Below are 27782 nucleotides of genomic sequence, written 5' to 3' on the forward strand. Positions count from 1 at the left end.
GACATAAATTCATTTTTGATGTTTGTGCTCAGGCAGTACGGGGTTATAGCTCAATAACAGAGCATTTGTCTGCAGATCAATATTTCTATGTTTTGGATCTGGCTTGCTTGACACAATCAACGACATGATTTCAAAGTGAGTCTGTAATCAAGTCGTCCACAGTTCAAATCTTGGTGTCTCCTTTGGACTTGTCTTATTTGGAGGGTTTGAGTTGTAGAGTTGTTGATTCTGATTTGGAGTAACCAAAGACCTAAGTTTACATTGAAGGAGTCAATGTTTGATATTGTTGAATCGTAGGATCTAACTTAATCTTTGGCTCTAAACACAGAAGTCTATAGGGGTATGGCTTAATTAAAGAGCATTTATCTGCAAAGATGTGGGGGCATAGTTGAGTGGTAGAGCATTTGAGTGCAGATCAAGAGGCCCTCGGTTCAAAATCGGGTGCCGCTTATGGATTTGGCAGATTAGGAATAAGTGCAAACATATCTATATAGAAAGATTCTGTATGTGATTGTGACTCAGTGGCACATCCTCTCGAGAGGTTCTTTTTTGTATATGGCATGCTTGTCATATCCAAAAACTTTATTCAAAATTGAGTCTGTCCTCTTGTGTGAGGCTATGGTCCAAGGAGTCTGTGGGGGTATAGCTCAGTGGTAGAGCATTTGACTGCAGATCAAGAGGTCCCCAGTTCAAATCTGGGTGCCCCCTTTGGATTTGGCAGGTTAGGAATATGTGTAGCCATATATTCCTGCCTTTTTGTGCTCATACTGTATGCGGTTATATCTCAATGGCACAGCGTTTCATTGTAGATCAAGAAATCCCAGGTTCATTCCATGTGCCTCCTTTGGGCATATTAGGAATAAACAAATCCTTGACATAAGTTCATTTTTGTGGTTTGTGCTAATGCAGTACGGGTTATAGCTCAACGACAGAGCATTTGTCTGCAGATCAATAGGTCTACGTTTTGATCAGATGCAACTACACTCACAATTTAAAAGATACATTATTCGTATGCTTGGCGAAAGAGATGTGTTTTTAATCTAGATTTAAACAGAGAGAGTGTGTCTGAACCCCAAACATTATCAGGAAGGCTATTCCAGTGTTTGGGAGCCAAATGTGAGAAAGCTCTACCTCCTTTAGTGGACTTTGCTATCCTAGGAACTACCAAAAGCCACTAGCCAGTGCAGAGACTGTAAAATTGGGGTAATATGATCATATTTTCTTGACCTCGTAAGGACTCTAGCTGCTGCATTTTGGACTACCTGTAGCTTGTTTATTGACAAAGCAGGACAACCACCTAGAAGTGCATTACAATAGTCCAGTCTAGAGGTCATGAATGCATGAACTAGCTTTTCTTCATCAGAAACAGATAACATGTTTTGTAGCTTGGCAATGTTTCTAAGATGGAAGAATGCAGTTTTTGTAACATTGGAAATATGATTTTCAAAAGACAAATTGCTGTCTAATATAGCACCCAGATTTCTGACTGTAGAGGAAGTAACAGTACATCCGTCTAGTTGCAGATTGTAATCTACAAGATTCTGTGTAGTGTTTTTTGGTCCAATAATTAATATCTCTGTCTTATCCGAATTTAATTGGAGAAAATTATTTGTCATCCAATCTTTTACATTTTTAACACACTCTGTTAGCTTAGATAATTGGGAAGTTTCATCTGGTCTCGTTGAGATATATAGCTGAGTATCATCAGCATAACAGTGAAAGCTAACACCATGTTTCCTGATGATATCTCCCAAGGGTAACATATAAAGCGTGAAGAGTAGCGGCCCTAGTACTGAGCCTTGAGGTACTCCCTTGTGATCGATAGGATACATCTTCATTCACTGCTACGAACTGATGGCGGTCATATAAGTACGATTTAAACCATGCTAATGCACTTCCACTGATGCCAACAAAGTATTCAAGTCTATGCAAAAGAATGTTGTGGTCAATTGTGTCAAACGCAGCACTAAGATCCAATAAAACTAATAGAGAGATACACCCACGATCAGATGATAAGAGCAGATCATTTGTAACTCTAAGAAGAGCAGTCTCAGTACTATGATACGGTCTAAATCCTGACTGGAAATCCTCACATATACCATTTTTCTCTAAGAAGGAATATAATTGTGTGGATACCACCTTTTCTAGTATCTTGGACAGAAAAGGGAGATTCGAGATTGGTCTATAATTAACTAGTTCTTTGGGGTCAAGTTGTGGTTTTTTGATGAGAGGCTTAATAACAGCCAGTTTGAAGGTTTTGGGGACATGTCCTAATGACAATGAGGAATTAATAATAGTCAGAAGAGGATCTATGACTTCTGGAAGCACCTCTTTCAGGAGCTTAGATGGTATAGGGTCTAACATACATGTTGTTGGTTTAGATGATTTAACAAGTTTATACAATTCTTCCTCTCCTATGGTAGAGAATGAGTGGAACTGTTCCTCAGGGGGTCTATAGTGCACTGTCTGATGTGATACTGTAGCTGACGGCTGAATGGTTGCAATTTTATCTCTAATAGTATCGATTTTAGAAGTAAAGTAGTTCATAAACTCATTACTGCTGTGGTGTTGGGAAATGTCAACACTTGTTGAGGCTTTATTTTTCGTTAATTTAGCCACTGTATTGAATAAATACCTGGGGTTATGTTTGTTTTCTTCTAAAAGAGAAGAAAAGTAATCGGATCTAGCAGTTTTTAATGCTTTTCTGTAGGATATGTTACTTTTTCCTCCAGCTGCGCTCCATTTTTCGGGCTGCTCTCTTTAGGGTGCGAGTATGCTCATTATACCATGGTGTCAAACTGTTTTCCTTAACCTTCCTTAAGCGTAAAGGAGCAACTTTATTTAAAGTGCTAGAAAAGAGAGAGTCCATAGTTTCTGTTACATCATCAAGTTGTTCTGAGGTTTTGGATATGCTAAGGAATTTGGATACATCAGGAAGATAACTTAAAAAGCAGTCTTTTGTGTTAGAAGTGATGGTTCTTCCATACTTGTAACAAGAAGTAGAATTTACAATTTTGGCTATATGAATTTTGCAAAGAACTAAATAATGATCTGAGATATCATCACTTGGCTGAATAATTTCAACACCATCAACATCAATTCCATGTGACAGTATTAAATCTAGAGTATGATTTCGACAATGAGTAGGTCCTGAAACATGTTGTCTAACACCAATAGAGTTCAGAATGTCTATAAATGCTGATCCCAATGCATCGTTTTCATTATCAACATGGATATTAAAATCACCAACTATTAAAATGGCAAGCCCGTGACATCAAAACAACATGGCATTACACCCTTCAAAGTAATGAAGCAGTTACAGAGTAGCGATGAAATTGTTCATTCGAAAATCAACTGGCTGCCAGCCTGCAGTTTATTTCCCCTTTAATCGCCGAGCTTGTCGGAGTGCTTGTGAGACGAATGACAATACCGAAGCATGTCCGTGTCTTCCCTAGACATCGGAAAGGGTGTGCAGAATATGTCTTTTTTGGAAAAAAAGAAGAATGCCTGAAGATTTGCCTTTTCTTCTGGATTTTGGAGAAGAAGAAAAAAACACAACAACAAAATAAGCTGGAGAAAAACAAGCACAGAGCGAGCCAGCCAGGAGTCAAACCTAGAATCTTCTGATCCGTAGTCAGACACATTATCCATTGCGCCAATGGCCCAACACTAGTAAAGACCCCTGATTGCTACAGAGTTGTTGGTTTTAGATGAGACAGTGGCAAGCTAAGGATTGCCAACACTCCAACCTACAGTCCTGCACTCTACCAGCTGAGCGATCGAAGGGGCAAAGTGTTAGACAGAACCTCGACGTCTGGTGCAGGAAGATGTGCTGGATTTTTGAGGAGGGAAGCAAAAAGGAGCATGCGTTCCCATACCGGGAGTCGAACCCTGGCCCCCTGGGTGAAAACCAGGAATCCTAACCACTAGACCATATGGGATTTGGACAACTTAAACCGGCCATTAGCGCACTTTCCATACATGTGGTCAGTGTGGGCGCAGGATCTTGTAGTGGCCTGTTGCTTTAGGTCTGCTATTGTAACAATGTGATAATAATTTGGCAAAACAAGAATTATCCAAAAGGACGGTTTTCTGATTTATATAGTGTTGTATGCATTCAAGGGATCTGTTTTTTTACTCACCCCGGGGGTTCAGTTTTTTTGGGCAGATTCCAGTGAACCTAGAATCTTCTGATCCGTAGTCAGACGCGTTATCCATTGCGCCACTGGCCCACCAATAGTAAAGACCCCTGATTGCTACAGAGTTGTTGGTTTTAGATGTGACAGTGGCAAGCATTGCTGTCTGCTTATTCTCACCTTGTTTTCAGGAGGTAAGCCCACCAGCCCACCAGCCCACCAGCTCACCAGCTCACCAGCTCACCAGCTCCTCCCTGGTGGTCTAGTGGTTAGGATTCGGCGCTCTCACCGCCGCGGCCCGGGTTCGATTCCCGGTCAGGGAAAGCTCTTTTGGCTTCCAATTGTGGACTGCGAATTCTAGCTCTGCTAACAGCTGCGAGAAGGCCAGCTCCAAACCAAAAAAAATTGGTGAGCACTTGAAAAAAAGACCTCCTTCGAGCCGGAGTCGAACCAGCGACCTAAGGATTGCCAACACTCCAACCTACAGTCCTCCGCTCTACCAGCTGAGCTATCAAAGGGGCAAAGTGTTAGACAGAACCTCGACATATCACGGTCTTGTAGCTCTACTGCTGGCCAAAAAGTCACTTCTGGTGCAGGAAGATGTGCTGGATTTTTGAGGAGGGAATCAAAAAGGAGCATGCGTTCCCATACCTGGAGTCAAACCTAGGCCGCCTGGGTGAAAACCAGAAATCCTAAGCGCTAGACCATATGGGATTTGGAAACCTTAAACTGGCCATTGGCTTCTGGCGCACTTTCCATACATGTGGTCAGTGTGGGCGCAGGATCTTGTAGTGGCCTGTTGCTTTAGGTCTGCGACTGTAACAATGTGATAATAATTTGGCAAAACAAGAATTATCCAAAAGGACGGTTTTCTGAATTATATAGTGTTGCATGCATTCAAGGGATCTGTTATTTTTTTACTCACCCCGGGAGTTCAGTTTATTTGGGCAGATTCCTGTGATTGCTGAACTGATACCTCGAACTGGTAATTAAGCTCTTTTCCAGGTGAAAATACTTGTGTCATCCATTTGAAAACACACACGGCAACCGTTATCTAGAGGAAAAACTGCCTATTGTCACTCTGTCAAGATACAAAAATGACATTGTGAGGGTAACAATGAAAGTGAGACCAATTTGTAATCGGCAAAGTTGCTGATTATTCGCTCCTTCAGTTTAACTCTGTTTACAACTTATTCTAAATGTCCAGGTGACAATTAGTGATAAGGCTTCAAAATGGCAAGCCCATGACATCAAAACCACATGGCATTATACCCTTCAAAGTAATGAAGCAGTTACAGAGTAGCGATGAAATTGTTCATTCAAAGATCAACTGGCTGCCAGCCTGCAGTTTATTTCCCCTTTAAAAGCCGAGTGCTTGTGAGACGAATGACAATACCGAAGCATGTCCGTGTCTTCCCTAGACATCGGAAAGGGTGTGCAGAATATGTCTTTTTTGGAAAAAAAGAAGAATGCCTGAAGATTTGCCTTTTCTCCTGGATTTTGGAGAAGAGAAAAAAACACAACAAAAAAATAAGCCGGAGAAAAACAAGCACAGAGCGAGCCAGCCAGGAGTCAAACCTAGAATCTTCTGATCCATAGTCAGATCCATAGCGTTATCCATTGCGCCACTGGCCCACCGATAGTAAAGACCCCTGATTGCTACAGACTTGTTGGTTTTAGATGAGACAGTGGCAAGCATTGCTGTCTGCTTATTATCACCTTGTTATCAGGAGGTAAGCCCACCAGCCCCTCCCTGGTGGTCTAGTGGTTAGGATTTGGCGCTCTCACGCAGAGGCCCGGGTTCGATTCCCGGTCAGGGAAAGCTCTTTTGGCTTCCAAATGTGGATTGTGAATTAAAGCTCTGCTTACAGCTGTTAGAAAGCCAGCTACTAAACCAAAAAACGGTGAGCACTTGAAAAAAAGACCTCTTTCGAGCCGGAGTCGAACCCCCGGAAAAGCTCTTTTGGCTTCCAATTGTGGATTGTGAATTAAAGCTCTGCTTACAGCTGTTAGAAAGCCAGCTCCAAACCAAAAAATGGTGAGCACTTGAAAAAAAGACCTCCTTCGAGCCAAAGTCGAACCAGCGACCTAAGGATTGCCAACACTCCAACCTACAGTGCTCCGCTCTACCAGCTGAGCTATCGAAGGGACAAAGTGCTAGACAGAACCTCGACATATCACGGTCCTGTAGCTCTACTGCTGGCCAAAAAAGTCCCTTCTGTAAGCGTAACATGCTTCGGTATTGCTGTTTTTTTTTTTACTCACCCCGGGGGTTCAGTTTATTTGGCCAGATTCCTGTGATTGCTGGATTGATACCTTGAACTGGTAATTAAGCTCTTGTCCAGGTGAAAATACTTTTGTCTTGCATCTGAAAACACACATTGCAACCATTATCTAGATGAAAATCTGCCTATCATCGGTCTGTCAAGGTACAAAATTCACATTTTGTGAGGTTAATAATGAAAGTGAGACCAATTTTTTATCCGCAAAGTTGCTGATTATTTGCTCGTTCAGTTTAATGCAGATTACAATTTATTCTCAATGTCCAGGTGGCAATTAGTGATAAGGCTTCAAAATGGCAAGCCTGTGACATCAAAACAACATGGCATTACACCCTTCAAAGTAATGAAGCAGTTACAGAGTAGCAATGAAATTGTTCATTCAAAGATCAACTGGCTGCCAGCCTGCAGTTTATTTCCCCTTTAAAAGCCGAGTGCTTGTGAGACGAATGACAATACCGAAGCAAGTCCGTGTCTTCCCTAGACATCGGAAATGGTGTGCAGAATATGTCTTTTTTGGAAAAAAAGAAGAATGCCTGAAGATTTGCCCTTTCTCCTGGATTTTGGAGAAGAGAAAAAAACACAACAAAAAAATAAGCCGGAGAAAAACAAGCACAGAGCGAGCCAGCCAGGAGTCAAACCTAGAATCTTCTGATCCATAGTCAGATCCATAGCGTTATCCATTGCGCCACTGGCCCACCGATAGTAAAGACCCCTGATTGCTACAGACTTGTTGGTTTTAGATGAGACAGTGGCAAGCATTGCTGTCTGCTTATTATCACCTTGTTATCAGGAGGTAAGCCCACCAGCCCCTCCCTGGTGGTCTAGTGGTTAGGATTTGGCGCTCTCACGCAGAGGCCCGGGTTCGATTCCCGGTCAGGGAAAGCTCTTTTGGCTTCCAAATGTGGATTGTGAATTAAAGCTCTGCTTACAGCTGTTAGAAAGCCAGCTACTAAACCAAAAAACGGTGAGCACTTGAAAAAAAGACCTCTTTCGAGCCGGAGTCGAACCCCCGGAAAAGCTCTTTTGGCTTCCAATTGTGGATTGTGAATTAAAGCTCTGCTTACAGCTGTTAGAAAGCCAGCTCCAAACCAAAAAATGGTGAGCACTTGAAAAAAAGACCTCCTTCGAGCCAAAGTCGAACCAGCGACCTAAGGATTGCCAACACTCCAACCTACAGTGCTCCGCTCTACCAGCTGAGCTATCGAAGGGACAAAGTGCTAGACAGAACCTCGACATATCACGGTCCTGTAGCTCTACTGCTGGCCAAAAAAGTCCCTTCTGTAAGCGTAACATGCTTCGGTATTGCTGTTTTTTTTTTTACTCACCCCGGGGGTTCAGTTTATTTGGCCAGATTCCTGTGATTGCTGGATTGATACCTTGAACTGGTAATTAAGCTCTTGTCCAGGTGAAAATACTTTTGTCTTGCATCTGAAAACACACATTGCAACCATTATCTAGATGAAAATCTGCCTATCATCGGTCTGTCAAGGTACAAAATTCACATTTTGTGAGGTTAATAATGAAAGTGAGACCAATTTTTTATCCGCAAAGTTGCTGATTATTTGCTCGTTCAGTTTAATGCAGATTACAATTTATTCTCAATGTCCAGGTGGCAATTAGTGATAAGGCTTCAAAATGGCAAGCCTGTGACATCAAAACAACATGGCATTACACCCTTCAAAGTAATGAAGCAGTTACAGAGTAGCAATGAAATTGTTCATTCAAAGATCAACTGGCTGCCAGCCTGCAGTTTATTTCCCCTTTAAAAGCCGAGTGCTTGTGAGACGAATGACAATACCGAAGCAAGTCCGTGTCTTCCCTAGACATCGGAAATGGTGTTTAGAATATGTCTTTTTTGGAAAAAAAGAAGAATGCCTGAAGATTTGCCCTTTCTCCTGGATTTTGGAGAAGAGAAAAAACACACAACAAAAAAATAAGCCGGAGAAAAACAAGCACAGAGCGAGCCAGCCAGGAGTCAAACCTAGAATCTTCTGATCCATAGTCAGATCCATAGCGCTATCCATTGCGCCACTGGCCCACTGATAGTAAAGACCCCTGATTGCTACAGACTTGTTGGTTTTAGATGAGACAGTGGCAAGCATTGCTGTCTGCTTATTATCACCTTGTTATCAGGAGGTAAGCCCACCAGCCCCTCCCTGGTGGTCTAGTGGTTAGGATTTGGCGCTCTCACGCAGAGGCCCGGGTTCGATTCCCGGTCAGGGAAAGCTCTTTTGGCTTCCAAATTTGGATTGTGAATTAAAGCTCTGCTTACAGCTGTTAGAAAGCCAGCTACTAAACCAAAAAATGGTGAGCACTTGAAAAAAAGACCTCCTTCGAGCCGGAGTCGAACCCCCGGAAAAGCTCTTTTGGCTTCCAATTGTGGATTGTGAATTAAAGCTCTGCTTACAGCTGTTAGAAAGCCAGGTCCAAACCAAAAAATGGTGAGCACTTGAAAAAAAGACCTCCTTCGAGCCAAAATCGAACCAGCGACCTAAGGATTGCCAACACTCCAACCTAAAGTGCTCCGCTCTACCAGCTGAGCTATCGAAGGGACAAACTGCTAGACAGAACCTCGACATTTCACGGTCCTGTAGCTTTACTGCTGGCCAAAAAAGTCACTTCTGTAAGCGTAACATGCTTCGGTATTGCTGTTTTTTTTTTTACTCACCCCGGGGGTTCAGTTTATTTGGCCAGATTCCTGTGATTGCTGGATTGATACCTTGAACTGGTAATTAAGCTCTTGTCCAGGTGAAAATACTTTTGTCTTGCATCTGAAAACACACATTGCAACCATTATCTAGCCTTTAATCACTCTTTGGGGTCAAAATGACCCCAATGGATTTTTCCTTCATTTTTTAAAAGTGTTTCCTTCATCGCAGGGGCATGAAACTCAGTGACATTTCCTAAATAATCTATCTTAACATGCACAAAAAAACTGGGCTTGATTTGGTTGTTCTAAATGTGTGTAAAAATTTTTTTACCTTTTAAGGTCTTTGGGGTCAAAATGACCCCACATTGAAAATGAATGGGAAAATGCAAAAAATGACTTTTTAAAATTTTGTTTGTCAAAAAAATAAAACTAAATCCATTATAAATCTGAAAATTTCTACAAATAAACCAAGATCTGGTCCTAGAGCATAAATAAAAAGTAGAACGAACTTTGTATCTCATACACAAACACACACACACACACACAAACACACACATGTATGTGACTGCAACAGAGAGCATTTTTACAGAAATTGGCAAATAAAATTAACTAAACTGGCATAAATCTAAAAATTTTTACATTTAATTCAAGGTCTGGTCCTAGAGCATAAACCCAAAGTGGAACAAACTTTCTATCTCATACACACACACACACACACACACACACACACACACACACACACACACACACACACACACACACACACACACACACACACACACACACAAACATACGTATGCCACTGCAACAGAGAGCATTTTTATAGAAATTGGCAAATAAAATTAACTAAACTGACATAAATCTAAACATTTTTAAATTTAATTCAAGGTCTGGTCCTAGAGCATAAACCCAAAGTGGAACAAACTTTCTATCTCACACACACACACACACACACACACACACACAAACATACGTATGCCACTGCAACAGAGAGCATTTTTATAGAAATTGGCAAATAAAATTAACTAAACTGGCATAAATCTAAAAATTTTTACATTTAATTCAAGGTCTGGTCCTAGAGCATAAACCCAAAGTGGAACAAACTTTCTATCTCATACACACACACACACACACACACACACACACAAACATACGTATGCCACTGCAACAGAGAGCATTTTTATAGAAATTGGCAAATAAAATTAACTAAACTGGCATAAATCTAAAAATTTTTACATTTAATTCAAGGTCTGGTCCTAGAGCATAAACCCAAAGTGGAACAAACTTTCTATCTCATACACACACACACACAAACATACGTATGCCACTGCAACAGAGAGCATTTTTATAGAAATTGGCAAATAAAATTAACTAAACTGGCATAAATCTAAAATTTTTTACATTTAATTCAAGGTCTGGTCCTAAAGCATAAACCCAAAGTGGAACAAACTTTCTATCTCACACACACACACACACACACACACACACAAACATACGTATGCCACTGCAACAGAGAGCATTTTTATAGAAATTGGCAAATAAAATCAACTAAACTGGCACAAATCTGAAAAATGTCACATATGCAACATGGAACAAGCTTGTAATATATATTCTATAATATTCTGCTTGTTCTTTCACATGTTTATTAGCCATGTGATTTATAAAAAAAGTTGTTCTGTGTACCCTTCACTCCTGTTCATTACAGTTTATTGGTGCTGTTGTTTTGTATTATATTGGTTTATTTACTTTTAAAATTCATCTTGTTCTAAAATCTCTTGTTCTAAAAAAATAAATAGTTGTTGATAAATAATTTTCTGAAATAAATAGTGTGTGATTACAATCATGTCATAGTGGTGACTTGTAATGTTTTTTTCAAATGTATGTATAATAATTTGCAAAAGCAGATAATTCAAAATATATTAGAAAACAACAACAAATTCTAACTCTGACAAAACTACAGATTTTTTATGTATTTCAAGATGTTTAAATAAATATTCACAAAATATATATCATAAAGTTGTGAGGAGAAGTTGAAGCATCAAGAAAAATGAAGTGAAAATGAATGAGTCTCTATAGCACTCTAGTGGATACATGTGGCCATTGCACTTTAATTCCTAACCCATAAGAAATAAAGTTTTTTGACTAACCTTTAGATGGCAGTATTCTATCCCTAACACATAGAGCAATGTCCAGAAACTATTTAGATTTAATTAAGATCATCATTTAAGTGATTTTTTCTTTAAAAAATCATTTTTCATGAGCCAATTTATGGCCTAGTTATGTAATTGTGCAGTAAATAGGTAAAAAACTTCAAAATTTCCACAAAAACACAGCATAAATGTATAGTTGAGAAGTAAATAAAAAAAATTATATATAGTTTTCCATATAAAAAATGTATATTTCCTTATGCAATCGCTTTTTAAAAGTTTGGGGTAAAAATGACCCCAAAGACTTTAAGTGTTGTCCTTTTTTAGGAGTGATTAAAGGCTAGATGAAAAACTGCCTATCGTCGGTCTGTCAAGGTACAAAATTGATATATTGTGAAGTTAATAATGAAAGTGAGACCAATTTTTAATCCGCAAAGTTGCTGATTATTCGCTCGTTCAGTTAATTGCAGATTACAATTTATTCTCAATCTCCAGGTGGCAATTAGTGATAAGGCTTCAAAATGGCAAGCCCGTGACATCAAAACCACATGGCATTACACCCTTCAAAGTAATGAAGCAGTTACAGAGTAGCGATGAAATTGTTCATTCAAAAATCAACTGGCTGCCAGCCTGCAGTTTATTTCCCCTTTAATCGCCGAGGTTGTCGGAGTGCTTGTGAGACGAATGACAATACCGAAGCATGTCCGTGTCTTCCCTAGACATCGGAAAGGGTGTGCAGAATATGTCTTTTTTGGAAAAAAAGAAGAATGCCTGAAGATTTGCCTTTTCTCCTGGATTTTGGAGAAGAGAAAAAAAAACACATTCGACCAGCGACCTAAGGATTGCCAACACTCCAACCTACAGTCCTCCGCTCTACCAGCTGAGCTATCGAAGGGGCAAAGTGTTAGACAGAACCTCGATATATCACGGTCCTGTAGCTTTACTGCTGGCCAAAAAGTCACTTCTGGTGCAGGAAGATGTGCTGGATATTTGAGGAGGGAATCAAAAAGGAGCATGCGTTCCCATACCGGGAGTCAAACCTGGGCCGCCTGGGTGAAAACCAGGAATCCTAAGCGCTAGACCATATGGGATTTGGAAACCTTAAACTGGCCATTGGCTTCTGGCGCACTTTCCATACATGTGGTCAGTGTGGGCGCAGGATCTTGTAGTGGCCTGTTGCTTTAAGTCTGCGACTGTAACAATGTGATAATCATTTGGCAAAACAAGAATTATCCAAAAGGACGGTTTTCTGAATTATATAGTGTTGTATGCATTCAAGGGATCTGTTTTTTTTACTCACCCCGGGAGTTCAGTTTATTTGGGCAGATTCCTGTGATTGCTGAATTGATACCTCTAACTGGTAATTAAGCTCTTTTCCAGGTGAAAATACTTGTGTCATCCATTTGAAAACACACACGGCAACCGTTATCTAGAGGAAAAACTGCCTATTGTCACTCTGTCAAGGTACAAAAATGACATTGTGAGGGTAACAATGGAAGTGAGACCAATTTGTAATCGGCAAAGTTGCTGATTATTCGCTCCTTCAGTTTAACTCAGTTTACAACTTATTCTAAATGTCCAGATGGCAATTAGTGATAAGGCTTCAAAATGGCAAGCCCATGACATCAAAACCACATGGCATTACACCCTTCAAAGTAGTAAAGCAGTTACAGAGTAGAGATGAAATTGTTCAATCTAGAATCAACTGGCCCACCAGCCTGCATTTTATTACCACGTTAATCGCCGAGCTTATCGGAGAGCTTGTGTGATGAATGGCAGTACCAAAGCATGTTACGCGACTCCCCATAGACATCGGAACCTCAACCTATCAGGGTTCTGTAGCTCTACTGCTGTCCAAAAAGTCACTTCTGGTACAGGAACATGTGCTGGCTTTTTGAGGAGAGAAGCAAAAACATCAAGCTTTCCCATACCGGGAGTCAACCCCTGGCTGCATGGGAGAAATCCAGGAATCCTAACTGCTAGACCATATGGGAACTGGCCAGCTTTAACTGGGCACAAGCCTGTGGGCCACTTTCATTAAATCTGGCCAGTGTGGTTTACAGAAATAAATAGTGTTACATGCATTCATGGGACATGTTTGTTGACTCACCCCAGGGGTTCAGTTTTTTGGCCAGAGTCCTGTGATTGCTGAATTGATACCTTGAACTGGTAATTAAGCTCTTGTCCAGGTGAAAATACTTGTGTCATGCATCTGAAAACTTACACTGCAACCGTTATCTAGATGAAAAACTGTCTATCGTTGGTCTGTCAAGGTCCAAAATTGACATACGAATGGCAATACGGAAGCATGTCCGTGTCTCCCCTAGACATCGGAATGGGTGTGCAGAATATTTTGGAAAAAAAGAAGAATGCCTGGAGATTTGCCTTTTCTTCTAGATTTTGGAGAAGAAGAAAAAACACAACAACAAAATAAGCCGGAGAAAAACAAGCACAGAGCGAGCCAGCCTGGAGTCTAACCTAGAATCTTCTGATCTGTTGTCAGACACGTTATCCATTGTGCCACTGGCCCATCGATAGAAGAGACTCCCGATTGCTACAGAGTTGTTGGTTATATGTGTGACAGTGGCAAGCATTGCTGTCTGCTTATTCTCAACTTGTTATCAGGAGGTAGGCCCACCAGCCCCTCCCTGGTGGTCTAGTGGTTAGGATTCGGCGCTCTCACCGCCGCAGCCTGGGTTCGATTCCCAGTCAGGGAAAGCTCTTTTGGCTTCCAATTGTGGATTGTGAATTAAAGCTCTGCTTACAGCTGTTAGAAAGCCAGCTCCAAACCAAAAAATGGTGAGCACTTGAAAAAAAGACCTCTTTCGAGCCGAAGTCGAACCAGTGACCTAAGGATTGCCAACACTCCAACCTACAGTGCGCCGCTCTACCAGCTGAGCTATCGAAGGGACAAAGTGCTAGACAGAACCTCGACATATCACGGTCCTGTATCTCTACTGCTGGCCAAAAAGTCACTTCTGTAAGCGTAACATGCTTCGGTATTGCTGTTTTTTTTTACTCACCCTGGGGGTTCAGTTTATTTGGGTAGATTCCTGTGATTGCTGGATTGATACCTTGAACTGGTAATTAAGCTCTTGTCCAGGTGAAAATACTTTTGTCTTGCATCTGAAAACACACATTGCAACCATTATCTGCAATATAACCAGCCTGCAGCCAGGAGTCGGAGCCAGAATCTTTAGATCCGTAGTCAGACGCGTTATCCATTGCGCCACTGGCCCACCAATAGTATAGACCCCTGATTGCTACAGAGTTGTTGGTTTTAGATGTGACTATGGCAAGGATTGCTGTCTGCTTATTCTCACCTTGTTATCAGGAGGTAAGCCCTGATAATTGCCCAGCTTATCCGAGAGCTTGTGTGATGAATGGCAATACCGAAGCATGTTACATGACTCCCCATAGACATCGGAACCTCAACCTATCAGGGTTCTGTAGCTCTACTGCTGTCATAAAAAGTAACTTCTGGTGAAGGAAGATGTGCTGGCATTTTGAGGAGGGAAGCAAAAAAGTTCAAGCTTTTCCATACCGGGAGAAATGCATGGGAGAAAACCAGGAATCCTAACTGCTAGACCATATGGGAACTGGCCAGCTTTAACTGGGCACAAGCTTGTGGGCCACTTTCCATAAACTGGCCAGTGTGGTTTACAGAAATAAATAGTGTTGCATGCATTCAAGGGACATGAAAAACTGCCTATCGTCGGTCTGTCAAGGTACAAAATTGACATATTGTGAGGTTAATAATGAAAGTGAGACCAATTTTTAATCCGCAAAGTTGCTGATGTAGTTTCGTCTACCGGTTCACAGAATAATCACACTCAGTCAGTGGTTTTCTCTCAGAAGAAAAGACTTTATTTTATGGAAAACAACGCGGAGAGTCCTTGCAAGGAAATCTCTCGAATGTTATTTGGTATCTCCTTATATACACTATATGGTGCGGTTCCACAATAGTCAAACTTTTCCTTATGATTTTAATGCCTCCCTAAAGAGGAGAGGCCCCCTGATTGATTTATTCTAAAGAAAGGCCCTGTATGTATGTCTGACCATATGTTTGTCATCGGTTTTGTACATTCCAGCACGTAGGCAACTTTCTATTTTACTGCCTAAAATTTGTGACATTTTGGTAAAATGCACCACTTGTGGTGAAATTAACCATAATCCAACATTTTCTCTATGCATATTTCTACAGTATTATGGGACAAAACGTACAAAAATGGATTCCTCGGAGCTTGCAGAGTACAGCTGATGAGACTTCAACCACGAAATCGCTAAAATTTATCTATCCAGGGAACCATTAGGAAGGGTGTGCTGAATAAATGGCAAATGTGAGTTTTTTTTTTTTTAAATGTCCATTTACAATTTATTCAGCGGGACTTCCGTAGTGCTCCCGTGGACATACATTTTTATGCAAATTCTACAGTATTATGTGACCAAACTTACATGAATGGACTCTACTGAGCGTGCTTTGTACAGTAGAGGTGTTTCCATTAACAATATTGCACTCATTTGAAATAAATCAAGTTAAATAGATTAGGAATAAGTGCAAACATATCTATATAGAAAGATTCTGTATGTGATTGTAACTCAGTGGCACATCCTCTCGGGTGGTTCTTTTTTTGTATCTGGCATGCTTGTCATATCCAAAAACTTTATTCAAAAGTGAGTCTGTCATCTTGTGTGAGGCTATGATCCAGGGAGTCTGTGGGGGTATAGCTCAGTGGTAGAGCATTTGACTGCAGCTCAAGAGGTCCCCGGTTCAAATCCGGATGCCCCGTTAGAATTTTGCATGTTAGGAATATGTGTAGCCATACCTTCCTGCCTTTATTTGCTCATACTGTACAGGGTTATATCTCAATGGCACGGTGTTTGATTGCAGATCAAGAGGTCCCAGGTTCATTCCATGTGCCTAATTTGAGCTTTGGCATATTAGGAATAAACAAATCCTTGACATAAATTTATTTTTGAGGTTTGTGCTCATGTAGTACGGGGTTATAGCTCAACAACAGAGCATTTTTCTGCAGATCAATAGGTCTACATTTTGGATCTGGCTTGCTTGACAAAATCAACGACATGATTTCAAAGTGAGTCTGTAATCAAGTCGTCCACAGTTCAAATCTGGGTGTCCCCTTTGGACTTGTCTTATTTGGAGGTTTTGAGTTGTAGAGTTGCTGATTCTGATTTGGAGTAACCAAAGACCTGAGTTTACAGTGAAGGAGTCAATGTTTGATATTGTTGAATCGTAGGATCTAACTTAATTTTTGGCTCGAAGCACAGAAGTCTGTAGGGGTATGGCTTAATGAAAGAGCATTTTTCTGCAAATATGTGGGGGCATAGTTCAGTGGTAGAGCATTTGAGTGCAGATCAATAGGTCCACAATTCAAATCCGAGTGCCGCTTATGGATTTGGCAGATTAGGAATAAGTGCAAACATATCTATATAGAAAGATTCTGTATGTGATTGTAACTCAGTGGCACATCCTCTCGAGAGGTTCTTTTTTTTATCTGGCATGCTTGTCATATCCAAAAACTTTATTCAAAAGTGAGTCTATCATCTTGTGTGAGGCTAAGATCCAGGGAGTCTGTGGGTATATAGTTCAGTGGTAGAGCATTTGATTGCAGTTCAAGAGGTCCCCGGTTCAAATCTGGGTGCCTTATTTGCATTTGGCATGTTAGGAATATGTGTAGCCATATCTTCCTGCCTTTTAGGAAGGTCCCAGGTTCATTCCATGTGCCTAATTTGGGCTTGGCATATTTGGAATAAACAAATCCTTGACATGAATTCATTTTTGAGGTTTGTGCTCATGCAGTACGGGGTTATAGCTCAACAACAGAGCATTTGTCTGCAGATCAATAGGTCTACATTTTGGATCTGGCTTGCTTGACATAATCAACGACATGATTTCAAAGTGAGTCTGTAATCAAGTCGTCCACAGTTCAAATCTGGGTGTCCCCTTTGGACTTGTATTATTTGGAGGTTTTGAGTTGTAGAGTTGCCGATTCTGATTTGGAGTAACCAAAGACCTGAGTTTACAGTGAAGCAGTCAATGTTTGATATTGTTGAATCGTAGGATCTAACTTAATCTTTGGCTCTAAGCACAGAAGTCTGTGGGGGTATGGCTCAATGAAAGAGCATTTTTCTGTAAAGATGTGGGGGTATAGTTCAGTGGTAGAGCATTTGACTGCAGATCAAGAGGTCCCCGGTTCTAATCCGGATGCCCCTTTGGATTTGGCATGTTAGGAATATGTGTAGCCATATTTTCCTGCCTTTTGTGCTCATACTGTACAGGGTTATATCTCAAAGGTACGGCATTTGATTGCAGATTAAGAGGTCCCAGGTTCATTCCATGTGCCAAATTTGGGCTTGACATGAATTCATTTTTGATGTTTGTGCTCAGGCAGTGCGGGGTTATAGCTCAACAACAGAGCATTTGTCAACCAAAGACCTAAGTTTACAGTGAAGGAGTCAATGTTTGAAATTGTTGAATCGTAGGATCTAACTTAATCTTTGGCTCTAAACACAGAAGTCTGTAGGGGTATGGCTTAATGAAAGAGCATTTATCTGCAAAGATGTGGGGGCATAGTTGAGTGGTAGAGCATTTGAGTGCAGATCAAGAGGTCCTTGGTTCAAAATTGGGTGCCGCTTATGGATTTGGCAGATTAGGAATAAGTGCAAACATATCTATATAGAAAGATTCTGTATGTGATTGTAACTCAGTGGCACATCCTCTCGAGAGGTTCTTTTTTGTATATGGCATGCTTGTCATATCCAAAAACTTTATTCAAAATTGAGTCTGTCATCTTGTGTGAGGCTATGGTCCAGAGAGTCTGTGGGGGTATAGTTCAGTGGTAGAGAATTTGACTGTAGATTAAGAGGTCCCCGTTTCAAATCTCGGTGCGCCCTTAGGAATTGGCATGTTAGGAAAATGTGTAGCTGTATCTTCATACTGTATGCGGTTATATCTCAATGGCACAGCGTTTCATTGTAGATCAAGAAATCCCAGGTTCATTCCATGTGCCTCCTTTGGGCATATTAGGAATAAACAAATCCTTGACATAAATTCATTTTTGAGGTTTGTGCTCATGCAGTACGGGTTATAGCTCAACGACAGAGCATTTGTCTGCAGATCAATAGGTCTACATTTTGGATCTGGCTTGCTTGACATAATCAACAAAATGATTTCAAAGTGAGTCTGTAATCAAGTCGTCCACAGTTCAAATCTGGGTGTCCCCTTTGGACTTGTCTTATTTGGAGGTTTTGAGTTGTAGAGTTGGTGATTCTGATTTGGAGTAACCAAAGACCTGAGTTTACAGTGAAGGAGTCAATGTTTGATATTGTTGAATCGTAGGATCTAACTTAATCTTTGGCTCGAAGCACAAAAGTCTGTAGGGGTATGGCTTAATGAAAGAGCATTTTTCTGCAAAGATGTGGGGGCATAGTTCAGTGGTAGAGCATTTTAGTGCAGACCAAGAGATCCAAGGTCAAATCCGAGTGCCGCTTATGGATTTGGCAGATTAGGAATAAGTGCAAACATATCTATATAGAAATATTCTGTATGTGATTGTAACTCAGTGGCACATCCTCTCGAGAGGCTATTTTTTGTATCTGGCATGCTTGTCATATCCAAAAACTTTATTCAAAAGTGAGTCTGTCATCTTGTGTGAGGCTATGATCCAGGGAGTCTGTGGGGGTATAGCTCAGTGGTAGAGCATTTGACTGCAGATCGAAAGGTCCCCGGTTCAAATCTGGGTGCCCCCTTTGGATTTGGCATGTTAGGAATATGTGTTGCCATATCTTCCTGCCTTTTTGTGCTCATACTGTAAGGGGTTATATCTCAATGGCACGGCGTTTGATTGCAGATCAAGAGGTCCCAGGTTCATTCCATGTGCCTAATTTGGGCTTGGCATATTAGGAATAAACAAATCCTTGACATAAATTCATTTTTGAGGTTTGTGCTCTTGCAGTACGGGGTTATAGCTCAACGACAGAGCATTTGCCTGCAGATCAATAGTTCTACGTTTTGGATCTGGCTTGCTTGACATAATCAACGACATGATTTCAAAGTGATTCTGTAATCAAGTTGTCCACAGTTCAAATCTGGGTGTCCCCTTTGGACTTGTCTTATTTGGAGGTTTTGAGTTGTAGAGTTGTTTATTCGGATTTGGGGTAACCAAAGACCTGAGTTTACAGTGAAGCAGTCAATGTTTGACATTATTGAATCGTAGGATCTAACTTAATCTTTGGCTCTAAGCACAGAAGTCTGTGGGGGTATGGCTCAATGAAAGAGCATTTTTCTGCAAAGATGTGGGGGTGTAGTTCAGTGGTAGAGCATTTGACTGCATATTAAAAGGTCCCTGGTTCAAATCTGGGTGCCCCTTATGGATTTGGCAGTTTAGGAATAAGTGCAAACATATCCATATAGAAAGATTCTATGTGATTGTAAGTCAGTGGTGCATCCTCTCGAGAGGATCTTTTTTGTATTTGGCATGCTTGTAATATCCATAAACTTTATTCAAAAGTGAGTCTGTCATCTTGTGTGAGGCTATGACCCAGGGAGTCTGTGGGGGTATAGCTCAGTGGTAGAGCATTTGACTGCAGATCAAGAGGTCCCTGGTTCAAATCCGTATTCCCCTTTGGATTTGGCATTTTAGGAACATGTGTAGCCATATCTTCCTGCCTTTTTGTGCTCATACTGTACGAGGTTATATCTCAATGGCACGGCGTTTTATTGCAGATCAAGAGGTCCCCGGTTCAAATCTGGGTGCCCCCTTTGCATTTGGCATGTTAGGAATATGTGTAGCCATATCTTCCTGCCTTTTAGGAAGGTCCCAGGTTCATTCCATGTGCCTAATTTGGGCTTGGCATATTAGGAATAAACAAATCCTTGACAGAAATTCATTTTTGAGGTTTGTGCTCGTGCAGTACAGGGTTATAGCTCAACGACAGAGCATTTGTCTGCAGATCAATAGGTCTACGTTTTGGATCTGGCTTGCTTGACATAATCAACGACATGATTTCAACTTGAGTCTGTAATCAAGTCGTCCACAGTTCAAATCTGGGTGTCTCCTTTGGACTTGTCTTATTTGGAGGTTTTGAGTTGTAGAGTCGTTGATTCGGATTTGGAGTAACCAAAGACCTGAGTTTACAGTGATAAAAGTGAGTTTACCGATATGAAGTGTTAAGAGGGCTGGAGGGAGAAGATGGAAAATAATGGTTTTTATGTATTTATTTTTATTTATTTTAATGGTTTTAATTTGTGTTACTTTTAATGCAAGGGGATTGATGGACATGGGTAAATTTGAAAAGGTGAAAGAAATGTGTAAAGGAGAGGATGTGATTTTATTACAAGAAACTAACTGGAGGGAAGAGTACATGACTGAAATAAGGAAAAGGTGGAGCGGAGAGATTTTATATAACAATGGTGATGGGAGGCTTAGAAGAGGAGTTGCGATTTTAATAAAAGAAAACTGTGGGGTATCATGTAAAACAATATATAATGACGTAGATGGGAAATGTATTGCGGTTTAAATGGAGTATGAGGAGAAAAAAGTTATTGTAGTTAATATTCATGCACCGACTGTAGAGAATGAAAAGAAGGAATATTTTAATGTATTACGAGATTTTTTAAAAAAAGAAAGAAGTTATTATGATGGGTGATTTTAATACCGTTTTCAGTAAATTAGAAATGGGTCAGGGAATGGTTTTTAAAAATGATAAAGGAAGAAAAGAACTGAAATTATTAATGGAAGAAAATAATATGATTGATGTATGGAGAGAAAGAAATGAAAAAAAGAAAGAATATTCAAGGAGGCAATTAGTAGGGAATTTTATGTGTAAGACAAGGATTGATTTTATTTTGTGTACAAGGCACATTGAAGGATTTATCGGTAACATTAAATATGAAGAATCAAGCTTAAGTGACCATAAACCAATTTTTTTGCAAGTAGACTGGAGTTCAGTGAAAAGAAGGCCGGGTGTATGGGTTTTAAATGTAGAGGTTTTGAAGAATGAGGAGTATGTTTTAAGTATTAAAGAAATTATTGAAAAAGAAAAGGAGAATGAAATGTACAGTGAAGATAAAAGGATATGGTGGGAAAATGTTAAATATTTAGTTAAAAAATTCACAATAAAGTATTGCAAATTAATACAGATATGTAAGAGGAAGAAGGAGAGAGAAATAAGAGAAAAATTGGAAAAGGAATTAAATGAGAATGGGAAAGATATACAAAAAATAAAAGAACTGGAGGGAATATTGAAAGAAATGGAAGAGAAAAAATATGAAGGCGCAAGACTAATAAGTAAAGCTAAATATACTTTGGAGGGAGAAAAATGTACAAAGTTTTTCTTTGATCTAGAAAAAATAAGAGGGAAAGCTGGAATGATTAAAGAAATAAGAGGAAAAAATAGTGTAGTGGTGGAAACAAATGAGGAAATATTAAAAGAAGTAAAAGCATATTATGAGAACCTGTTTAGTACTGAGGGGTTGAAGGAAGAAGAGAAATTGGAGTTACTTAAGCAAATAAAAACAACAGTAGGAGAAGTAGACAAAAAGAGTGTGATGAAGAGATAAGAGAAGAAGAGATAAAAAGAACAATAAGTGAATTAAACAAAAATAAAAGTCCAGGTATAGATGGTTTGGGGAGTGAATTTTATATTGTTTTTAAAGATTTTTTAACCAGTATTTTAAAAGAAGTATATGAAGAGATCTTTAAAAAAGAGGAAATGAATCAGAGAATGGGGATGGGATTATTAAAGTTGATATATAAAAGAAAAGGAGATAAAGTAGACTTAAAAAATTATAGACCAATTACAATGTTGAATACAGATCTGAAAATTTTAACAAAAGTTTTAGCCAACAGATTGAAAGAGGTAATGCCAACCATCATTGAAACAAATCAAGTGTATGGAGTTAAAGGGAAAGATATAGCGGACACAACTTTAAGTATAATAGATGGGATAAGATATATGAAAGAAAAAAACAAAAAAGGATATGTTATTAGTTTGGATTTCGAAAAGGCTTTTGATAGAGTGGAGCATGAATATTTATTTGGAATTTTAAGAAGGTACGGGTTTGGGGAAAATTTTATCAAGTGGATTACAATTTTATATTAGGGAGCAATAACAAGAATACAGTGTAATGGTTTTTTAACTGAATGTTTTAAAATTACTAGATCAATAAGACAAGGATGTCCATTATCAGCGCTTTTATATTCTTTAGTTGCAGAACCATTGGGATTAGCTATTAAAATAGACGAAGACATAAGAGGGATAAACATTGAAGGAAGTGGGGGAAATGAAAAAATATTTCAATATGCAGATGATACGACAATAATAGTTAAAGATATAGAGAGTGTTAATAAAGTAATGGAAGTAGTACAGATGTTTTGTAGGGGATCAGGAGGTAAGATAAATGAAGAAAAAACTATATATATGAGATTTGGAGGAGTGACTGTTTTAACAGAGTAATTTCATTTTAAAGAAACAAAAGAAATAAGGATTTTAGGTGTTCTAATGGGAAAAGAAGAAAGGAATGTTAAAGAAAAAATGTGGGAAGAAATAGTAGGAGGTATTGAAAGAAGGTTACATTTTTGGAAATTGAGGACATTAAGTTTAAAAGGGAAGGTTTTAATATTAAATGTGTTAATGGTGTCAAAGCTGTGGTATGTTTTATATGTGACTGCTATGCCAATGTGGGTGGAGAAAAGGTTGAAAAAATGTTTTTTAGATTTTTTATGGAATAGTAAACCGTCAAGAATTGCATATAGTCAGTGTTGGGAAGGTTACTTTGGAAATGTAATAGGTTACAGATTACAAGTTACCCTGTTTAAAATGTAATAGTAGTGTAACTTTTTCAATTACTTTATTAAAGTAATGTAACTAATTACTTTTGAGTACTTTTTGATTACTTTTATAAATTTGTGAAAATTAAAGAATAATAAATAAAAGCATATACATCAACTTAAATACAGTTATCTAATAAGCATGTGACGTATTCTGTGTAATAAACTCCTGAAATATTGGTGTTTTTTTTAAACTGCTGTCTCTTTGTATATGATGATAGTTTTCCTAAAATAAGTAAAATGCACATGAAGTGACACAGAGCAGTTTTAGGAATTATGAGGAATATTGAGGCGGCAGAGGTTGAAAACACTGCGAGCTTCAGTAGACCTATGTGTAGTAAATGAAAACATGTCTTTGCCATTCATTTACAGGAGGGGCGGACTGGGAAAAAATTCAGACTGGAAAATTCAAACTCATACAAACCTGTTCATGGACAAAACTATTTTTTGTTTGGACCTGACATAAAAAAAGGTTTAAATCTTTAATTTGGGGACATGCTAAATAATTAAAAGTTCTCTCCTGAACTGCACCTTCATTTCCATTTTTCTCTTCAGTCTCTTAATTTTGCCCTGTTATCCATCTCTCTCGTGACTTTAATACTCAAGATTGAACAAAACTAATCTTTACAATACAATACTCTACAATACTACAATATCTTTATAGAAAAATCCTAATACTGTACACGAGTCATGTTTTTTCCTTAAAAAAGTTTAACATGCTTTTATTAGCCTATATAAAAGTAAAATAACCTTTTTTTTTTTGCAAATGGATTTGTATTTATTTTTAAATAAATACATTTGTAAAATAATTTTACATTTTTGGTTATCAGAGTTAAACAATAGTAACCATTTTCTCTGGATTTATAGTTAAATATTAAAATGTTAATTTTCGTAAGGGTTGTGTTGTTGTCTGTCGTAGCTCCCCCTAAACCTATAAAAAAAATCAGAATTTTTTTCAGCTAAATTACTACTGTAACATTACAACAGATAATAATGATGTCCTTTATATAGTATTTTGAGTGATGACTGATGAGCAACGTGCTGCTGCTTGATTAAATAAATAAAAAAAACAAAGACAAAAAAGCATCTTTACAGATGAAACTGACCTGAAACCCTGAACAGGAGTTCTGCTTCTCTGCTCCAGCAGTCCACTGTATTCTCTCTCTCTCTCTCTCTCTCTCTCTCTCTCGCATTGATTACTCTGAGTCTGATCCAAACCGTTTGGCGGAGGCACGGAGAGCGCGCGAGTCATGACTAACAATTCATGACTTATTAGAGATTTAATTATCAAATGGCGGATTCACAAAGGATCGCTTTAGTACATTCGGCAGGCAATTATACAATAATGATATTAAATAGTGGGCCAAATCGGCTGCCAGGCCACCGGGAATTGTCCCGGTTCTCCCGGTGTCCAGTCCGCGCCTGATTTCCACAGACACGCAGAATGTGCAAGTCATATATTGCATTTTTGGGGCATTAATAGGAGAAGTAGGGAAAGGAGGGATGGGATTAATGTTGAACAGAGAAAAATAGCTTAAGAATTAAAATAGTAAAAAAATATCTAGATGATGGTCACAAAACTGCATGGAAAAAGACAATGGAATATTTTTTAAACAAATGTGGGGATTTTAACATGGTGGGATGGGATTTTATGGATGAAAACAAAGAATTGGATGACAGAGTGCTTACCAGAGTTTTATAGGGAAATGTTTAGTGCCTGGGGAAAATTTTTAGATAGACTTGAGTATGATCCACATGGGAGAGAAAATATTTTAAATCAACCTCTGTTTTTAAACCAAAACATTTTAAAACAAAACAAAGGAATTTTTTTAAAGAAATGGATGGAAGTGGGGATAACAAGAGTGAGAGATGTTTTGTATGAATTTAAAGAAGGGTTTTTACCTACACAATTTATTGTAGATGCAATGGAGGAGGCAAAAGAGGGTTACAGTGAACAAGTAATAAAAATAAATATGAAATCATTAAAAATGCAATACCTAAAGAGTGGATAAAAAGAATAGAAAGTATGGAAGGAGAGCCAAAAGAGAAATGTATTCATGTGAAATTAGGGGAAAAACTGTATGATTTTAAGGAATGTACTGTGAAAATGATTTATTGTGCTTTTAGAGATGATGTTTTTAAAGAGCCGATGGCAAATGGTTACTGGGTGCAGAAATTCAAAGATTTAAAAAAAGAGTGTATATGGAGAAACATGACGGGGAAATGTGTGGAAACAAAATTGGAATGTTTGGAGTATTTTATAAGGCATAAAGTGGTTTTTACTGATGTTATTTTAAATGAAATAGGAATGGAAGAAAATGCTCTGTGTAAAGTGTGCCAGGAAGAGGAAGAGGGGATTTTACATATGTTTTTACATTGTAGAGAGCTAGAGGACTTTTTAAAGAAATGTAAATGTTTAATTAAAGATGTGACTGAGGAGTGGGATGAAAATGTAATGGAATTAAACAGAGTTGTGATGTTTGGTTGGGAAAAAAAGTGTCAAAACAAAAGTTTCATTAATCTGTGTGTAATGCTAATGAAAAGTGCAATATGGGACAGAAGAACTGTGGCTAAAAAGGAAAGAATTGTGTTGGATGTTTGGAGGGTGTTTAAAAGAAAAACAGAATTATATATTGAAAGACTGTATGTGTACTTTAAAGGTGTAAATATGTTAGACTCTTTTTATGATGTTTTTACCCCAAAAGTTTATTGTGTTTTAAATGATTTAATGTGGAAGCTGCCAGGAAGTGAAGGAGATTTTTAAATTATCTATGTAAAGGAAAGATGTGTAATGTAGAGATATGTAATGTACAATGTTCTGTATTTTCTATTGTTTGTGTTTAATCTATTGTATTTTATTGATTGAAAAAAAAAAAAAAAAAAATTTTGACTGCAGATCAAGAGGTCCCCGGTTCAAATCCGGGTGCCCCCTTTGGATTTGGCATGTTAGGAAAATGTGTAGCCATATCTTCCTGCCTTTTTGTGCTCTTAAATCTCAATGGCACGGCGTTTTATTGCAGATCAAGAGGTCCCAGGTTCATTCCATGTGCCTAATTTGGGCTTGGCATATTAGGAATAAACAAATCCATTTGACTGCAGATCAAGAGGTCCCCGGTTCAAATCCGGGTGTCCCCTTTGGATTTGGAATGTTAGGTATATGTGTAGCCATATCTTCCTGCCTTTTTGTGCTCATACTGTACAGGGTTATATCTCAATGGCAAGGCGTTTGATTGCAGATTAAAAGGTCCCAGGTTCATTTCATGTGCCTAATTGCAGTTTGGCATTTTTGTGGTTTGTGCTCATGCAGTACGGGTTATAGCTCAACGACAGAGCATTTGTCTGCAAGTCAATAGGTCTACTATTTTGATCTGGCTTGCTTGACATAATCAATGACATGATTTCAAAGTGAGTCTGTAATCAAGTCGTCCACAGTTCAAATCTGGGTGTCCCCTTTGCACTTGTCTTATTTGGAGGTTTTGAGTTGTAGAGTTGTTGATTCGGATTTGGAGTAACCAAAGACCTGAGTTTACAGTGAAGCAGTCAATGTTTGATATTGTTGAATCGTAGGATCTAACTTAATCTTGCTCTAAGCACAGAAGTCTGTGGGGGTATGGCTCAATGAAAGAGCATTTTTCTGCAAAGATGTGGGGGTATAGTTCAGTGGTAGAGCATTTGAGTGCAGATCAAGAGGTCCTCGGTTCAAATCTGAGTGCCGCTTATGGATTTGGCAGATTAGTAATAAGTGCAAACATATCTATATAGAAAGATTCTGTATGTGATTGTAACTCAATGGCACATCTTTTCGAGAGGTTCTTTTTTGTATCTGGCATGCTTGTCATATCCAAAAACTTTATTCAAAAGTGAGTCTGTCATCTTGTGTGAGGCTATTATCCAGGGAGTCTGTGGAGGTATAGCTCAGTGGTAGAGCATTTGACTGCAGATCAAGAGGTCCTCGGTTCACATCCGGGTGCCCCCTTTGGATTTGACATGTTAGGAAAATGTGTAGCCATATCTTCCTGCCTTTTTGTGCTCTTAAATCTCAATGGCACGGCGTTTTATTGCAGATCAAGAGGTCCCAGGTTCATTCCATGTGCCTAATTTGGGCTTGGCATATTAGGAATAAACAAATCCTTGACATAAGTTCATTTTTGAGGTTTGTGCTCATGCAGTACTGGGTTATAGCTTAACAACAGAGCATTTGTCTGCAGATCAATAGGTCTACATTTTGGATCTGGCTTTCTTGACATAATCAACGACATGATTTCAAAGTGAGTCTGTAATCAAGTCGACCACAGTTCAAATCTGGGTGTCCCCTTTGGACTTGTCTTATTTGGAGGTTTTGAATTGTAGAGTTGTTGATTCAGATTTGGAGTAACCAAATACCTGAGTTTACAGTGAAGCAGTCAATGTTTGATATTGTTGAATCGTAGGATCTAACTTAATCTTTGGCTCTAAGCACAGAAGTCTGTGGGGGTATGGCTCAATGAAAGAGCATTTTTCTGCAGAGATGGGACCAAGTCACACATGTGCAAGTCTCAAGTAAGTCTCAAGTCTTAACCTTCAAGTCTCAAGTAAGTCCCAAGTATTTTTTTCTTGGGCAAGTCAAGTCAAGTCAAGTCACAAGTTATGTCAAGTCAAGTCAAGTCAAGTCAAGTCCTGTAGTAAGTCAAGTCAAGTCACCTTATTATTGTAATTTTACCTGCAGAATCTGATCT

General features: G+C 38.9%; 9 non-coding genes across 9 annotated transcripts; 7 read left to right on the forward strand and 2 right to left on the reverse strand.

Annotated features, from left to right (window-relative positions):
• Window positions 1-636: 636 nt before the first annotated feature.
• On the forward strand, window positions 637-708 carry trnac-gca (transfer RNA cysteine (anticodon GCA)). Its single transcript has one exon. It is a non-coding gene; the product is annotated as a tRNA-Cys (tRNA).
• Window positions 709-3869: 3161 nt separating this feature from the next.
• Window positions 3870-3941, reverse strand: trnae-uuc (transfer RNA glutamic acid (anticodon UUC)). The gene has a single exon. It is a non-coding gene; the product is annotated as a tRNA-Glu (tRNA).
• Window positions 3942-4387: 446 nt separating this feature from the next.
• trnae-cuc (transfer RNA glutamic acid (anticodon CUC)) lies at window positions 4388-4459 on the forward strand. Its single transcript has one exon. It is a non-coding gene; the product is annotated as a tRNA-Glu (tRNA).
• Window positions 4460-4566: 107 nt separating this feature from the next.
• trnay-gua (transfer RNA tyrosine (anticodon GUA)) lies at window positions 4567-4654 on the reverse strand. Its single transcript is given in 2 exon segments — window positions 4567-4602; window positions 4618-4654. It is a non-coding gene; the product is annotated as a tRNA-Tyr (tRNA).
• A 9206-nt stretch (window positions 4655-13860) lies between these two features.
• On the forward strand, window positions 13861-13932 carry trnae-cuc (transfer RNA glutamic acid (anticodon CUC)). Its single transcript has one exon. It is a non-coding gene; the product is annotated as a tRNA-Glu (tRNA).
• Window positions 13933-15933: 2001 nt separating this feature from the next.
• On the forward strand, window positions 15934-16005 carry trnac-gca (transfer RNA cysteine (anticodon GCA)). Its single transcript has one exon. It is a non-coding gene; the product is annotated as a tRNA-Cys (tRNA).
• A 2908-nt stretch (window positions 16006-18913) lies between these two features.
• trnac-gca (transfer RNA cysteine (anticodon GCA)) lies at window positions 18914-18985 on the forward strand. The gene has a single exon. It is a non-coding gene; the product is annotated as a tRNA-Cys (tRNA).
• Window positions 18986-19789: 804 nt separating this feature from the next.
• On the forward strand, window positions 19790-19861 carry trnac-gca (transfer RNA cysteine (anticodon GCA)). The gene has a single exon. It is a non-coding gene; the product is annotated as a tRNA-Cys (tRNA).
• A 7110-nt stretch (window positions 19862-26971) lies between these two features.
• Window positions 26972-27043, forward strand: trnac-gca (transfer RNA cysteine (anticodon GCA)). The gene has a single exon. It is a non-coding gene; the product is annotated as a tRNA-Cys (tRNA).
• The last annotated feature ends 739 nt before the right edge of the window (window positions 27044-27782 follow it).

Source organism: Carassius carassius, chromosome 38 (assembly GCF_963082965.1).
Source record: "Carassius carassius chromosome 38, fCarCar2.1, whole genome shotgun sequence".
Lineage (NCBI taxonomy): Eukaryota > Metazoa > Chordata > Actinopteri > Cypriniformes > Cyprinidae > Carassius > Carassius carassius.